Raw genomic sequence first — 15,395 nt, 5'->3', positions numbered from 1 at the left:
ATAAAACTTAAAATGTTCCAAACCTCGATGAGAAATTCCTTGATGTGGAATGTTCACCATAGTTCACACATATAAAGTGAAAGGGACAAAATGTATAAATTGGTAAATAAATGACCAGGTAAAATTAGCTGACACACAAGGTACGAATTGATATTTTTTCAGTCAATCTTTCACCCTGAAAAGTCACTTAGCTGAAAGCCCAGGACTATGAAATATGTGGCATCTAACCTTTACCTAGAATGTAAACCTCTTTTCACGTGCTTAAATCTGGTGTACTGGGGGGCATTCTGATTGCAGTTGATATTAGAAAACAATTTGAGACCTGCAGCTTTCAGGCTGGTTGAACTTTCATTTCGCTGAGGTCCATCAGCTGGCCGGTGAATTATAAACACACTTGTTCCACATCTGGATAAGTCATTAAGGACAGTCAATAATGGACTGAGGTCACAATTTCGTTGCTAACCTGTAGCATGCAAAGCAGCTGGTTTGGAATCCGTGCTCTTTTTCCGCTGAAGCTGGGCCATACGGCACCGTACGCAGAGCGAACCTTCAAGCCCCGGGTAACCCTGAGGAGGCTAAAAAGGGCTAATTACATTACACAGTCTACAGTTGTTTCGAATCTGAACACATCATGTTTGGCCTAATTAAGTGTGTATTACATCACCGGGGACGACGTGAAGAGAAGGGATTCAGTCATCCCAGGGCTGCGTGCTCGCAGCGGTGCACACTCAACGAGGAAATGAGAACAATATGGGAGCGATAATGAGCCTTCAACATCACTCTGTGCTTCAGCGGGGTGAAGGACTCATCTGCCCGGGCCTCTGCCAGAGCAGCCCCTCTCTGCGTTAGCCCTCTTCCCGAAGAGCGCTGAGCTGGCAGCGTAAACCATCGCAGGCCACGGCAACTCCCGAAGACAAAGCCAACCGGAGAGGATGACAGTGATCGATGTTCCCCCGGCCCTACACCCCCCCCCCCCTCCCCCAACTACCCCTCGCCCTCCCCCCCCATCCCTCATCCCCCACGCTGTACCGGGCCAGTTGGATCCAAACGAAAGCGGTTTGACAGGAAGGAAAAAGTCCACGGCGGTTCACAGGAGCTCACGTTCGCTGGGACCTCTGGAAAGGGCTTGGACAGGATTCTCCAGCTCCATATTTACAGTGACCGTTTCCCCTCTCTGGCAGGTGGCCCATGGGAAAAAAACGGCAAAGACAAACAAGGAACAATGGGGTTTGGGTAACGGGGTGCCACGGCAACAACGGGGGCAAAAGTCCCCCGAGTTCCTGTGCTCCGCGGCAGTGATGAGACCACGGCCCCAGGACGACTGGACGCACCTGTGGAGGCCGGGAGTCCATTCTGCACTGTATCTGTCGCAGATTTGGGCGGTACAGTGACCTTCTGTGACTGCAGGCGGGTGTGTGCAGTCAGGGTCAGAGTTCACCTCGTGGGATACCGTGTGACGCAGCTGCTCTGACCCACGCCATTGGTCAAAATCAAAGGTACCACACAACAGAGTTTTTTTTATAACAGTTTACTACTGGCTTCACTTCTTTTCTTTTTTTTTTGCATCTCTCGTAATCCGGAATGGCTGATAGTGATTTGGGGCCTCTCCCATAACTGTAATATCTCATATCGATAGGTGATATGAGATAGAAAGCTTCTGCTTATGTCATATCTCTGCATCCCTCCGGCTGGTACCCAGCAGAAGATACGAGCCATGGCTGCTGCTGTGAGTTTAATCATAATCCCCCGAAGAAATAAACAATGGCTGAGGGAGTACAGTGAAGATTCATACTGTAAGTCCTTCGCTATGTGATAACAATTGTTTTTGGTTATAACCGCGCTACAAGCGTGTTTTGCGATTTGTGGATTCGATGCGTTTCACTTGCTGAGGAACTTATGCACCTGTAAATCACTTTGGATTACAAAAAACGCCTGCTAAATGACTAAAATGTAAAATGTAGAGTGCCTAAAATGGTCCTGTTTCCTCACATCCTCCTCTCCGGAGGGTCAGCCCTCGCATGTCGTAGTGAGAACGCAGCGGTCTCCCCACAGAAGTCGGCCGATTTGGGAAGTGGTAATGAAACCAAATGGTGTGTGAAATGGACGCCTACTCTGGCCTTGTTCTCTGTGGGGGGGGGGGGGGGGGGTGAGGGGGTGCGGGAGGGGGGGTTAAGGCAAACCAGGTCACTGTGACAGCCATGCAAATTGGATGGATATTACAGGGCCACCGAGCTGGAGACGGAGACAGACAGGCAGGCAGACTGTCCGGGACGCCACGACCGGCCACGCCTGGAAGTCACGGTTTAACGCGGGGAGTCGCCCGGCGTGTACGGTAAATCGGAGCGATTCTCTCACAAGGCCACAGAGTCTCTGAGCGATACACTCCCTATTCTCAGGAGTAATTACACTAAGCTGCATGCTTATGTTAACAAATAGCCCCTGTAGTAATTTGGCATTAACTACAATCATGCGCCAGGCTACGCTGAACTCGATGGGGCGATAGCCAGGCGGCCTATCTGGACCTCATCCATCAATTATCAGATTAACCCCACATGACTGTATAGCACAGGCTCCCTGGAGATCCCGTTCCCCTTATCAGCGAAATGTCTGCCTTGGACAATTTCATGAAATAAATATATATTCCCCTCAGCGTTGCCTGGGTGGTCTCCGGCTAGGACCCTACTGATGGTGTGCCATTCCCAGAACAAGTGGCAAACTCCCAGCTGACCCAACAACATTCCCACAACGTTTCCGCAACCTTAACAGCATGTAACAATGTCGTGAGAACCTGTGCTGGTATACGTTTATTGGACATTTATTTCACGCCAATGTGTTGGGGGGGAGAGTTTCTTTTGGTTAGTAAAATTGGTTGGTTCAGGATTGACTGCGAAACATGAGATAATTTATGATAATGCATGTGTTATATGAATATTAAGAATAGCCATCGGCAATTAGACTTTTTATTTTACTTTTTAGAACAACAGGTTTGTGGTTGCCATATCATTCATATGAAAAAAATAAAATAAAACAACAATGAAAAGGCGCATTGTAAGCATGACATGACACGAATGTGGAGATGACGAGAGAATGTTCAGAATCAGCGAATACGATTTTTTTCTTTTTTGCTTCAAATGGAAAGACTTCTAAGACATGTATCAATCAGGGTCCCTGGCGTCTTTAAAATGCCAGGATGTTTACTCTGTACTGTAAGCAAGAGATGTGTCAAAGATGGAAAAGTTAAAAAAAAAGTTTTATATCATGTTTCCTTGGAAAAGAGAGGACTGCAATTCCAAAAAGCGGGACACCACAATAGTGGCTGTAATGAAACTAAGTCTCAAAAATAAAATAAAATAAAAAGAAAACTCAAACACAGTATCTGAAAATCTTTTAATCCAATTCACTAAAATTGTATAAGTAGTTTTTCTCCGGAGTTGTGATTTGGAGAAAAATGCATTTGGAGAAAAAAATATGTTTTTTGTCATGGAATCATACTTCATTCAATCAGTCAATCAATTTGAACTGTGTATTATTATTAAAATAAAATGAACGTACCCACCAGCACATTTTGCACAATTTGCTCTGCAGCTGCAACATTGACTGAGCAGTGACGTAGGTGTCTCGAAACTGTAACCCGGAAGTTGATGTTATTGGCTACATTCGAGGTCAACTGGAGCTTCATCCTGCAGCTTGAAGCTGTAAGTGGCTCTTTTCAATATATAACATAATGTTTACGTTACTGATACATTCGTAATTAGCTTTCAGTAACGCATTACCGTTGAGTAACAATGCAGTAACATTCATTGCGATGCGCTGCCATTCACAAAATAACTGTTTTTATTTGTTGTCAGCTTGCAAAATTTAGCTAGCTCGCCAGTGTGTTGACAGCTAGGCTACCTATCTTACCTGAGTGTATCTTATTAAGCTGGGTCAGTTGTGAAGTTTGTAGATAGATATAGTTCCATGCACTCTTATTTATAAAATGGCAGTTGGAGCAAGAATACATTATAGCGAATCTTCCTTGTAGCTAGGTTAGGCTAGCTAAATTGTCCAGTAAGCGGAATGTTCATCAGTGTTTCCGTAGGAAACTGTCCCACCCATCACGTATAGCTAATGTTAGCTAACGTTATGTTTGTAATGGAATGGGACGACGGATTTTTTTTTAAATCAAAGCAGTACGAGGATAACATAGCTAATTTATATTGTATACTTCATATTCTGTGCTGAAATGGCATCATACGGCACTAACCTTGGGCTATTAGCCAAACGTTTTATTCTCTAGGTAGTTAGCTAACGGTAGGACAATGTGTCCCTATAAATGCAGTCCATTTACAATGTTACAGCCTTTTCCGTTCTAACACGTAATATAAAAACGGCCAGTATTCGCTTTCCATCGCTACTAAAGTCGTTACCCTTTATTGTCATGAAACGTTGACGGCGACAGAGATTATGCGATGAGGATTAAGCAGTGCACTTGACATTGGTGTTTGCCTTTTTTTTCGCTTAAATTGCTTGGTTCGGCTAGCACAATGTACATCTATTGGTTAGCCAAGTACAATCTATAATATCTATTTCATTCGATAACATAGTTTCTTGTGTTTCCGCTCTCATACCATAATTTACTCGAGGTACGATTATCAGACCATAACAATTTTGTATGTTTTAGCTTTTTTTGCGTAATGTGGTTTTTGTTTAAAAGTTTGTAAACGAGAGAAAAGTCATTTTCGAGCGAGACTGTACTAAATAAGACCTTTCTTATTGGCTTTGGACAATAACATACCGTATCAACAAACCAACTGTTTAAGTCCAGTTCGCTGGTACTCTCTTGAGCCAGGAACAGAATCTGTTCAATAATTGAACTCAAAACATTGATAATGTTGTAACTGTAGCCTAATGTAAGCCATCTTGGATGATGCTGTCTGTCTATCAAAGCAGTTATGAGATGCGTAATCAAAGCCAATGTGTGTGTTTCCATTTAAATTATTATGCGCGTATATTTAGCTTGCTTGTGAATTATAGCAGATACAAACAAGCCTCAAGATAATGTCCTGAATGTCAGAATTTGAATGTCATTACCACCATGCAACATGGCAAACAAAAAAAAACGTGTTGAATTTTGGATTTAGTCTAGAAAATAATGATTTACAGACACAAGCATATTTCCATGCGGAGAAATGTCTTTATTTTGTGAAGACATGTCTTGGCGGCTTTGTGCAAAATAACTTTTTTTGGTATGCATTATGCAAAGACTTTCCCAGTTTGAAAATCCAGAGACTATAGCATTAGACATGGAAAATGAAAACCTTTTTTATTGGTTTTGATGCTGGGCTTGTGAGAGGTTTAATGTTGACAAAATACAGTAATCTGTTCTTTTTAATAGGCGACATCTGTTCGTGTTTACAGTGTGATGATTACAGGTTATCAGTGTGACGTGTGGAAGGAAGCTTCTCAAAGCTTTATCTTTTCTACTTTCGCACAAATATAGCCATACCCAGAATCCTTTGCAAGTGCTGGGCCTCTGCATCAGTCTTCACTGTACAAACGGCATAAAGCTCCCTGGGTTTTTGTGTGGTGACATTATGCCAGGCACAATAGGAACAGATAAAAGCAGCTGGCTGTTTGTATGTGAGGAGAAATCCCTGTCGCCCGCATTTTTTCGAGTGCCTTTTGCGGAATTTTTCCTGAGCCGTTCGCTCCCGATTTTTTACGCTCCCGTTCGCTCACTTGCGCGTTGTGAGGCCTTATTCAGCCATTCATTTTCTCAGTGTGCGATAAAGGATTCAGAGCTCTCAGTTATAAACCTTGGAAATAAACACGAGTCTACTGTGCGGAGTGTTTTCACCCGCTTTCTGCAATTCCTGCTATTTATACTGTGTTTTCATTGTATTATTTTAACTTGTTTCCATTAAACCGTATCTGCCGTGATACGTACGCTGTTTGTATTAGCATTTCAAATTCGAAGGTTTAGTCTGCCGATGGAAATTATGACCAACACATACAGTGCTGACAGACACACTAAAATGGAACCAATTGTTGTGATGAAGTTGGGGTCGGGCCAAAACTCTTAAGTTATCTTTTTTTATTTTTTAGGTTTTATCAACATTTCTAGCAGAGGTGTCTTTGGCCCATATAAAACTGTATTAGATAGAATCATATGAATTTGCAAGGCATCGATTCAAAGTTAACCCCCCCCCCCCCCCAAATATACAAGATTTAATATACAAGAGTTAGCTTGATATGTTTAACCCCACCCTATTGTTCCCTCTGCTGGCTATTAGGGTATTAGGGGGTGTTAGCTATCCAGCTCCAGGGTGTTGCTTCTATTCAGTCCTGAAAGAGGGCTAACCCCCCCACTCCCAGTGGACTGCACCCCTCCTCATATATGTGCAAAAGTCCCTGAGCAATCTAATAAGGATTATAAGTGGTAAACATAGTTGTAAATTATTATGATCTCAGTAGTGAATTGAATTGCTGAATTGATTGCACTTATGATGACTGTATGTTTAGAACAGCACTTTGTGTGCATTTTTCTAGTTTTCTAGTTATAAATGCCAACCATTTACCATAGTTATGGATGTGTCCTATGCACTTGTAAATCGCTTTGGATTAAAAGCGTCCGCCAAATGACTAAAATGTAAATGAAATGTAAAGTAGTATACAAATTCAGTGTCTCTGAAAGTTTGCCTAATACAAGTTCAAGTTTATTTTATTTATTATCTGTCAGTTTAGTTCATATTTACTGTACCAAGAAGTTCCCCTAGTGCTGACTGTGCACCTAACTCAAGTTACCAGAGCTGCATTTGCTGTGTGTGGTATTATTCTGTTTTATTGGACATCTCTTATACTAAAGCCTTGACTTCCATATCAGATGACCTATGTGATCATCTGCTCACTTTAAAGTGCGGTTAGCACTGGCTACCTCCTGAGCCTCTCTCATTACACTGATTATGGAGAATAGCAGGCAGCAGGAAGGGTGATGATTCATCGCTCTTATCCGGACAGCAAGACGGGCAGTCATTGGACCATTCCGCTGCAGTGGCCAGTCAGAGGTGGCCTTGCTGCAAGGTTACCAATTTCCAACCGCACAGCTGAATATACCCCGGGCTATGGAATTCTACCCCTAAGTCGGGAGCCAGGTCTTACAGCATCGTTTAAAAACCCTCCTTACCTGCTAGGGCCCTCTTTGACCTGTTAGATAATTATAGCAGGGTTCACAAACTTTACTCGACAGTGAAACAATGCTTCTCTTCTCTCTGACCTCAGAGTCACAGGAAACACCCCCCCCGTTCCCCTCCCCCCGCCCCCAGCACCCTCTCTCAGCCCGAAACGCTGGGAGGACCTTGGTCAGTAGCAGCAGAGCCAAGCTCGGTGCTGTTACAGCTGGAACACGGAAATCTAAACCATCGATGCTTTCCTTGCGTTCACAAAGCTTAAGGTTTAAAATCTTTTAATGTGACTTAAGCCGGCTAATGTTGTTACATGTAAAGATATGTCAAACAATAACAATGCTCCCCCCCCCCATCATTTTGTTTTTATAAAAACTGAAAATGCATTGTCCCATAGTGCCGTGGCATGGTGGCAGGACTCGGGGAAATGTGCATTAACCTATCAGAGGCAGCGTTTGGGTTGGAGGGGAGCCATCTTCAGGCGAAAAAGGCCCTGGTTCCCGCTCCGAGCCTTCCTGTCACTGTTCCGTGTCCCCGGCCCGGCCCAGGGGGTGGCCTTTTGACGGATCGGGGGCCATTTCCTGCCCTCCACACCAGCTCTAATTGGAAATTTGGGTGGCCTGCTTATTTATATTGGTGGAATGCGGCGAGCTCTATTTTCATGGCTCTGTTTCTCAGCAGTGCAGCGTTACAGATCCCAGCAGTGAGCCTCAGAGGTGGGGGGTTTGGGAGGTTTTTTTTTTTTGGGAGGGGGGGGAGGGGACTGGCGCCCCCTGACGCTGCCGTGTCGGTCGCCCCTCTGCGCCGCACCCCGTCCCGGCTCCCGTGTTTTCACAGTCCCTCGTTGAGCGGGGTGTGCAGCCGGGGCAGGGCCGGGCGGAGGCTCCCGGAGACGCAGAGCTCGCCGTCCGCCTAGCGGGTGGTCCGGACCACGCTTCACACTTTACGCTGTTTACAGCCGTGTTTATCAACAAACGTTAAGTTTTACACTGTTTACAGCCGTGTTTATGACAAACGTTAAGTTTTACACTGTTTACAGCCGTGTTTATGAACACATTACATTTTACACCGTTTACAGCCGTGTTTATGAACAAACTTTAAGTTTTACACTGTTTACCACCTTGTTTATGAACACACGTTAAGTTTTACACCGTTTACAGCCGTGTTTATGAACACACGTTAGGTTCTACACTGTTTACAGCCGTGTTCATGAACAAACGTTATGTTTTACACTGTTTACAGCCGTGTTTATGAACACACGTTAAGTTTTACACTGTTTACAGCCGTGTTTATGAACAAACGTTATGTTTTACACTGTTTACAGCCGTGTTTATGAACAAACGTTATGTTTTACACTGTTTACAGCCGTGTTTATGAACACATTACATTTTTCACTGTTTACAGCCATGTTTATGAACAAACGTTAAGTTTTAAACCGTTTACAACCATGTTCATGAACACACATTAAGTTTTTACACTGCTTACTGCCCTCTTTATGAACACACCTTACATTTTACAGTGTTTACTGCCCTGTTTCTGAACACACATTAAGTTTTAAACTGTTTACAGCCATGTTTATGAACACACTTTAGGTTTTACACTGTTTACCACTGTGTTTATGAACACACGTTAAGTTTTAAACTGTTTACAGCCGTGTTTATGAACACACGTTGTGTTTTACACTGATTACAGCAGTGTTTATGAACACACATGATGTTTTACACTTTCTACTGCCGTGTCTATGAACACATTACATTTTACACTTTTTACTACCGTTTTACGTTTTACACTTAGCATTTACAACTGCAGTTCAGAGTACAGTGCATACCGAAAGAATGTACAACTGTATATTTCACAGTCAGCATTTTTTCTTTTCTTAATTTAATTAACACACCTTACATTTTACCCTTTGCATTTACAATTGCAGTAACAGTAGCAATATATTCTATATTGTAACCTTTGAATGTAACTGTGGTTGACATACCTTACATTGTACACATTAAAGTTGTTGTTGCAGTACATTATAGATTATGAAGTTAGAATATACTAATTTCTTTACATGTAATGTTCAGTAATGGTTTCCTGTAGTTAATGCATCTTATGTTTTACAGTTTACAGTAATCAGTACATTGCATTGGTCACAATACTCTGCACAATCAAAACAGGTGATTGAAATTTGAAGGTGGTCGGGAGTGTTGAAGATGTTATATGATGAAATTCCTATGCATAATTCATGTTTCAGTGACGTATAATATTCACTGTTAACAGTCCGTACGTTAGCATTTTCTCTATTGAATATTTACCAAAATACTATATTTTTTAATGTGGACATTTTGTACAATTTCATTGAGAAGTTTGAAATGGTAAACCAAAAACATAGATTGCATAATATAAATCTTAAGTCCTTGTTGTCACAGTGAAGATGCGGCGGACTATTCTTTAATAGAAAGCTCAGTGATGTTTCCAGGAGTTAAGCCTCAAAAAATATGTCAGTTAATGAATCTTCCACGATATTGCGGTGCTGTTTATTGTTCCAGTGTTAAATGGGGACCTGCAGCCTGACCAGGAAGGAGGAGGGCGAAAGGGAAATGTAAAACCAAACAAACAGCCAATCAAAACATAACAAACAAGAATCAACAATGCCTGTGCCTGACCTGCACTGACACTGCTTTCTCATTGGCTGGATGAAAACAGATGCCTTCTCATTGGCTGGATGAAAAATGATGCTTTCTCATTGGCTGGATGAAAACAAATGCTTTCTCATTGGCTGGAGGAAAACAGATGCTTTATCATTGGCTGGGTGAAAACAAATGCTTTCTCATTGGCTGGATGAAAACAGATGCTTTCTCATTGGCTGTGTGAGTCATTGTGGAAGGGAAGGCTGGGCCACTCCTCACATATGAGTAGAAATGCAGGTGTTCTCAGGTGTGGTAGACGCATCATAGTCGACACCAAGCATGTGTGCCCTTCAAGTTAGGCTGTGAAGAGTACCGGGTGGTCTTGCTGATTAACCTTTTTACATCTGTACGGGAGAGGCCGGATCATTTTAATGTGGGATGGTATTTTTATCAGTGTGAATTGAATACATTAGCAGTTGGCTCAGGCAGCATGCCGGTTTGTCTATGGAGAACGCCGTTATTCGTAGCTCTTCATCAGAAAAGGGCGAAGGCTGTTTTTGACTAATCCCAGTCAGATGAGTCTCTCTGATCTGAGGCAGCGTCTGCTGTCAAAAGCGAACGTACAGTGATCCATATGCTAGCTATTACTATGAAGGAATTATACCTTTAACAAAAAAAAAACATCTGTCTGTCCTTGTGCCTTTTTTTTCATTTTTAGCAGTGAATGTGGCTTACTGCCCCCCATCAGAGAGTTGAAGCTAAGCCTGTGCTTAAACACCCGTGTGTATGTTCATATGCAGGTTAATACAGCGAAGGCAGATGTGCTTTAGGCAGATGCGCTGTTGTGAGTCCGATCTGCAGTAATCCAGTCTGCTTTATTAGGGGCAGTTGTACCCTCTAGTATTCCAGGAGACTCTGTTAACCCTGTTAGATGCGTTCGCATGTTTACGTTACTGTACTCCACGAAGGTCAGAGATACTTTGATCTGAGATACGTCAGGTGGTAGCATTAGCACTAATACTTGGAGAAATGCATGGTAGCAACAGTTTGCGAGCGTTCAATTCATCGTGAATTGATGATGGGTAGTTTCACTACAAAGGAGAGCCCAGCCTGCTTCTGGTTGAAAACAACAAAAAGGAACAGAAGTCAATTGGGAACTTCATTAAGAGCTGATAATGATTATAGATCATTTATTTCCCATTTTGTCTTCTCTACACATGGAGACTGCCTCCATGTATGATGAGTCATGAGGTGTGAAAACGGAAGTGTGTGAGTGAGGACCAGAGCGTGCAAGAGATGTCAAAAAATGCCTGAATGGCGTTCATCTTTCATCCACTTGTATCTGCTCCTGTTGACGTATCTGCAAAGGTCCTTCTTCACCTGAAGTAAGACATTACCTCAATTCTATGACTCTCATTGGCTCTGCCTTTTGCTGGTCCTCCCAAGTTCATGCAGATGAATGAGAGATGAGGTGGGGTCGAGGGTCAGAGGTCAGTTCAGCAGTGACCCCTGTACATCAGGATCCAGAGGTCGGCGTAAATATCCCACAGGGCTTAATCTCTATTGCGGTTTCAGAGGGTGGATGTTCCTGCTTGAAAACGGCTAGGCCATTTGCTAGGTCCCCAGCTTTTAACGGAATCCCACTCACTCTGCCACGATAAACTTACTCTCTGTCCATCTTTAAAGGTCTTTCAGGGTAGTAGGATGCAAGTGTTTTGGAAGGAAGCCCTTGTTTTATAGGAAAGTCGAGGAGATAAATCTTCCCAGACAGCACCGGAAATGGGCAAAAGGAAAGATTTATTTTCTATAGAATTAGGGCTATAGTTGTAATTGTTAATGTTGTCTTATCAGTTGCGTCTGAAATAAAGCAATACAGTCCTTGTGTCCGCAGGTCAGATGGAGCACATTGCGCATGCTGTTTATCCCCTGGTTTTGGATAAGGTGCACATCCACACATGAGTCCTCATAGCCTTGGAGGTCGTCTTTGATGTTTTGATCTTATCGTGTCTGTGTTAATGCTGTGAGTAGGCTACTTATCTGACTCCAGCCCACACAACAATTTTGGCCGCGCTTTACCGGATATCTCTTCTAGAACTTCTCTTTCCTTCTCGTTGTCATCAGGTGCTGATTACACCCCAGCGCTCTGCGCTCTACACTGCTCCCATTTTAGGAGCGTCTGCTGCTGGGAAGTGACTTGCAGAAATAAGTCCGGAGCACATCTACTGATTGGGATGCATTAGCGTGCTAAATATTTCAACTCAGCTTTCAACATGTGTTCCTTGGAAAAAGTGTTAACGTACAGTCAAGTCCGGCACATAAATATTTTAAGTTACAGTGAGTGCGTAGTACGCCGTACTGCGTACTACTGTCCGATTTCGGGGCCTGATGTTATCTGCCCAGACCCGCACAGCACGTTTGGACAGCAGTGCTGTAGGTGCTAATCGCTGTAATACCAGCATGAGGAATGTTGTCGGGCGGCGAAATGCTAGGTTTTAGATTAAGGCCCGTAATTTCTGTTCAAACAGTAAAGGCGGGCGGCGGTGTTTGGGTAAAAGAGATCCTTGATGGAGCGGTGTTTGTTTAAAGTCGGGCCCCGTGTGACGTGTGAAACGCCAGGTCAGGGGGATGACAGAGGACAGAGGTGTGTGCAGTAGTGGGGTCCCCCGCCCCCCCCCCCCCCCAGGACTGAAAGGGACCCTTTGTGTCCCGCAGAATCGCTCCCATATGTGCCCCCCCCCCCCCCCCCCCCCCTCTCACAGGTGAAACGGCTCTCTGACCGGTCTACAGCGCGCCCCCAGATCCCCCCGCAACGATTGGGAACGAGCCCCCCCCCCCCCCCTCGCCCCACCCTGCTCCGGGATCCTGGAGGCTGTGTTGTTTCTATTTTTGTGAATGCAACATTAGTGTATTTTAAGTGAGACTACTGTTGGTGTTTTATGTCATACTTTTAATTACCCCCCACCCCACTGTTATACTCCCCCACCCCACTACCATACTGCCCCTACCCCACTCTCATACCCTTAACTCCCCACCCCCCCTACTGCCATACTACCCCGGTCCTACTCTCATACTACCCCTACCCCACTCATACCCTTAACTCCCCATCCCCGTTATACTGGTAAATGGTTGGCGTTTATATAGCGCCTTTATCCAAAGCGCTGTACAATTGATACTTCTCATTCACCCATTCATACACACACTCACACACACACCAACGGCGATTGGCTGCCATGCAAGGTACTGACCAGCTCGTCAGGAACATTTTTTTTGGGGGGGGTTAGGTGTCTTGCTCAGGGACACTTCGACACGGCCCGGGCGGGGGATCGAACCGGCAACCCTCCGACTGCCAGACGACTGCTCTTACCGCCTGAGCCATGTCGCCCCGGAAGAAGACATACTAACCCTACCCCACTTATACCCTTAACGCTCCACTACCCCATCCCACTGTTATACTACCCCTACCCCACTCATACCCTTAACTCCCCACCCTCGTTATACTGTCCACTCTCATAGCCCGCGCTCGTGTACACTGTACTCTGCTCGTTCACAGGTCGTGTGTTTCTCACACCGCATGGATATCGCGTGTGGGGAATTGTGGGAACTGTAGTGTATACTTTTAACTGTGTAAAGGAAGGCCAGAGAATGGGGGAAATGAAGTGTTGTGTTACTGGGGGGGGCACACAGTGTGGCACTGAGAAAGGTGAAGAGAACGGCGCTCCTCTGTGGGAGCGTGTTTGTTCAGTTGAGGGTTAATGGTAAACTCCTCTCTTAATTGCGCCCTTTGTTCCAGCGCTGGTCCTGTACAGTGACCGTGTGCCCACTGTACCATACGCACTGTACCCCCCTCCCCCCCTCCCCCCCCCCGCCTGTGATCGCCGGGACCCCCCCATCCTCGGCGTGCGGTTCAAAGGCTGTTTGTCAGGATGCGGGACGGGGGCGCATTGTGTTCGGGGCTGCCTGGGGCCGCGCCCCTCGGCGGGGGGTACGGTGGGCGCGGGACAGCAGCCCCCGGGTCAGACCGGGCCTTTGATTCGGGGAGGGGGGGGTCAGACCCCCCTGTTCCACGCCGCAAAAAAACAACAGGACCCCCGCGAGCGGAGGAGGAGGGGGCTGAGCGAGAGAATCCAGTCTCACGCTTCACTGTAGAGAGGAGAAGGAGGGAGGGAGGGAGGAGATGGAGAGGGGGAGTGTGAGAAAGGAGGGGTGGGTCAGGGGAAGACACTGTAGGAAGAGAGAAAAGCATTCCACTAATGTTGATGTTAATTATTACAGTAAGTCTTCCATTTTCGGTTGTTTTAATATAATTTATAAATTGCCACAGCCACACATTTTTTTAAATCTGTGCCACACAATAGGCCAAGGCCTTTTATCGAGCCACAGCTGCCTACTGTGTCACACATTATTTGCAAAATTAAATAAATACTGCAGTACGTTGTAAATGTATTTTTAAAAAACAGTGATAAATTACACCGCGGTGTATGTTACAAATATATATATATCTGAAAGCGGGAATAAAGTTTGCCTATAGGCTGTGAAGTGTTGGATTATTTTTATATAATTAGTAGGCTCCTTTGCCGTTAGTGAGTGATTACTTCACAGAGCAGTTTTGAGCCTTTGGGTATTTTGAGTGTTTTGTGTGTGTTTTGAGTGCGCACTGCAGTCTGCTGAGTGTAGTTTCTGTCTCTTTAGGACAGCTTAGCTCTCAGTATCGATACGTATCATTGCGCAGTTGTTTCCATCTGCTTTTTGACGGCGTTAGTGAACATTACAATTTCACCGCGAGTGTACGCTCGGTGAGCCATTCCCCGGAACATTCTGTAGTCACTCCCGTCACATTGGTCAGCCAGCCAGCCAGCTTTAGTGCTGGTATCCTCCTGACTTGTGGCGAACGTTACAGCATAGCAACGATGCTGTTCGTATTGATAAAAACAAGCTAGCCAGCTTTAGTGCCGGTTTTCCCTTCAATTAAATGTGAAACTTGCACGTAGCAATTCAGGCTATTTTATTAACGTCTTCCGCGACAACGGAGGCGGGGTGGTGCTGCCAGGGGCTTGGAGATAAAAAAAATTCGAGCCGCCCCTCGCTGCTTGAACCGCTCATCCTGCGCTATACCTACATGGCTTGCAGGGCCCCCTCCCCGCCTCCCATTGAAAAGGTGCCACCGCCCGCTGAAACCGTCTTGTCTTCAGCGGTCTTCTGCTGTACGCGTTCGGCTCTGAGAAATCCCACACGCTAGTTTTCTCCTCCGAGGTAATCAGCGGCAGAATCTACTCCTGTAAAGTCAAAGCTACGAATCTCTTCAGTATTTTTTCAAGGCCGTTTTACTCCAATACAATAAATCAGAATGGACATCAACAGCACAACACTTTTGTCAGTTTTCATATTTTCTTCTATTTGCTTCACGTTGATGGGTTTCAGTTAGAGAATGGGCCCACGGCTGGAGCCGTCACCATGACATTTCTGAGGCCCTGAGTCACTGCGCCCAGCCCTGCCCAGGGGGATTATGGGGAGGGCGAGGAGTCATTGTCTGGCTGAACAAAACTACCACTTTAAAAAGTTATGTAAATCATGTTTTCCATGTAAAAAAAAATAAAATCGGTAGTTTTAAATATTT

General features: G+C 44.8%; 1 protein-coding gene across 1 annotated transcript in view; it reads left to right on the top strand.

Moving 5' to 3' along the window:
• The first annotated feature begins 3,612 nt into the window (after positions 1 to 3,612).
• Positions 3,613 to 15,395, top strand: part of exoc2 (exocyst complex component 2) — a 94,921-nt gene continuing 83,138 nt past the window's right edge. The window contains 1 exon segment of the mRNA XM_061238666.1: positions 3,613 to 3,695. The gene's annotated coding sequence lies outside the window, so the exon portion shown is untranslated.

This window comes from Conger conger, chromosome 4, assembly GCF_963514075.1.
Source record: "Conger conger chromosome 4, fConCon1.1, whole genome shotgun sequence".
Lineage (NCBI taxonomy): Eukaryota > Metazoa > Chordata > Actinopteri > Anguilliformes > Congridae > Conger > Conger conger.
This window is presented reverse-complemented; position numbering and strand designations above follow the sequence as displayed.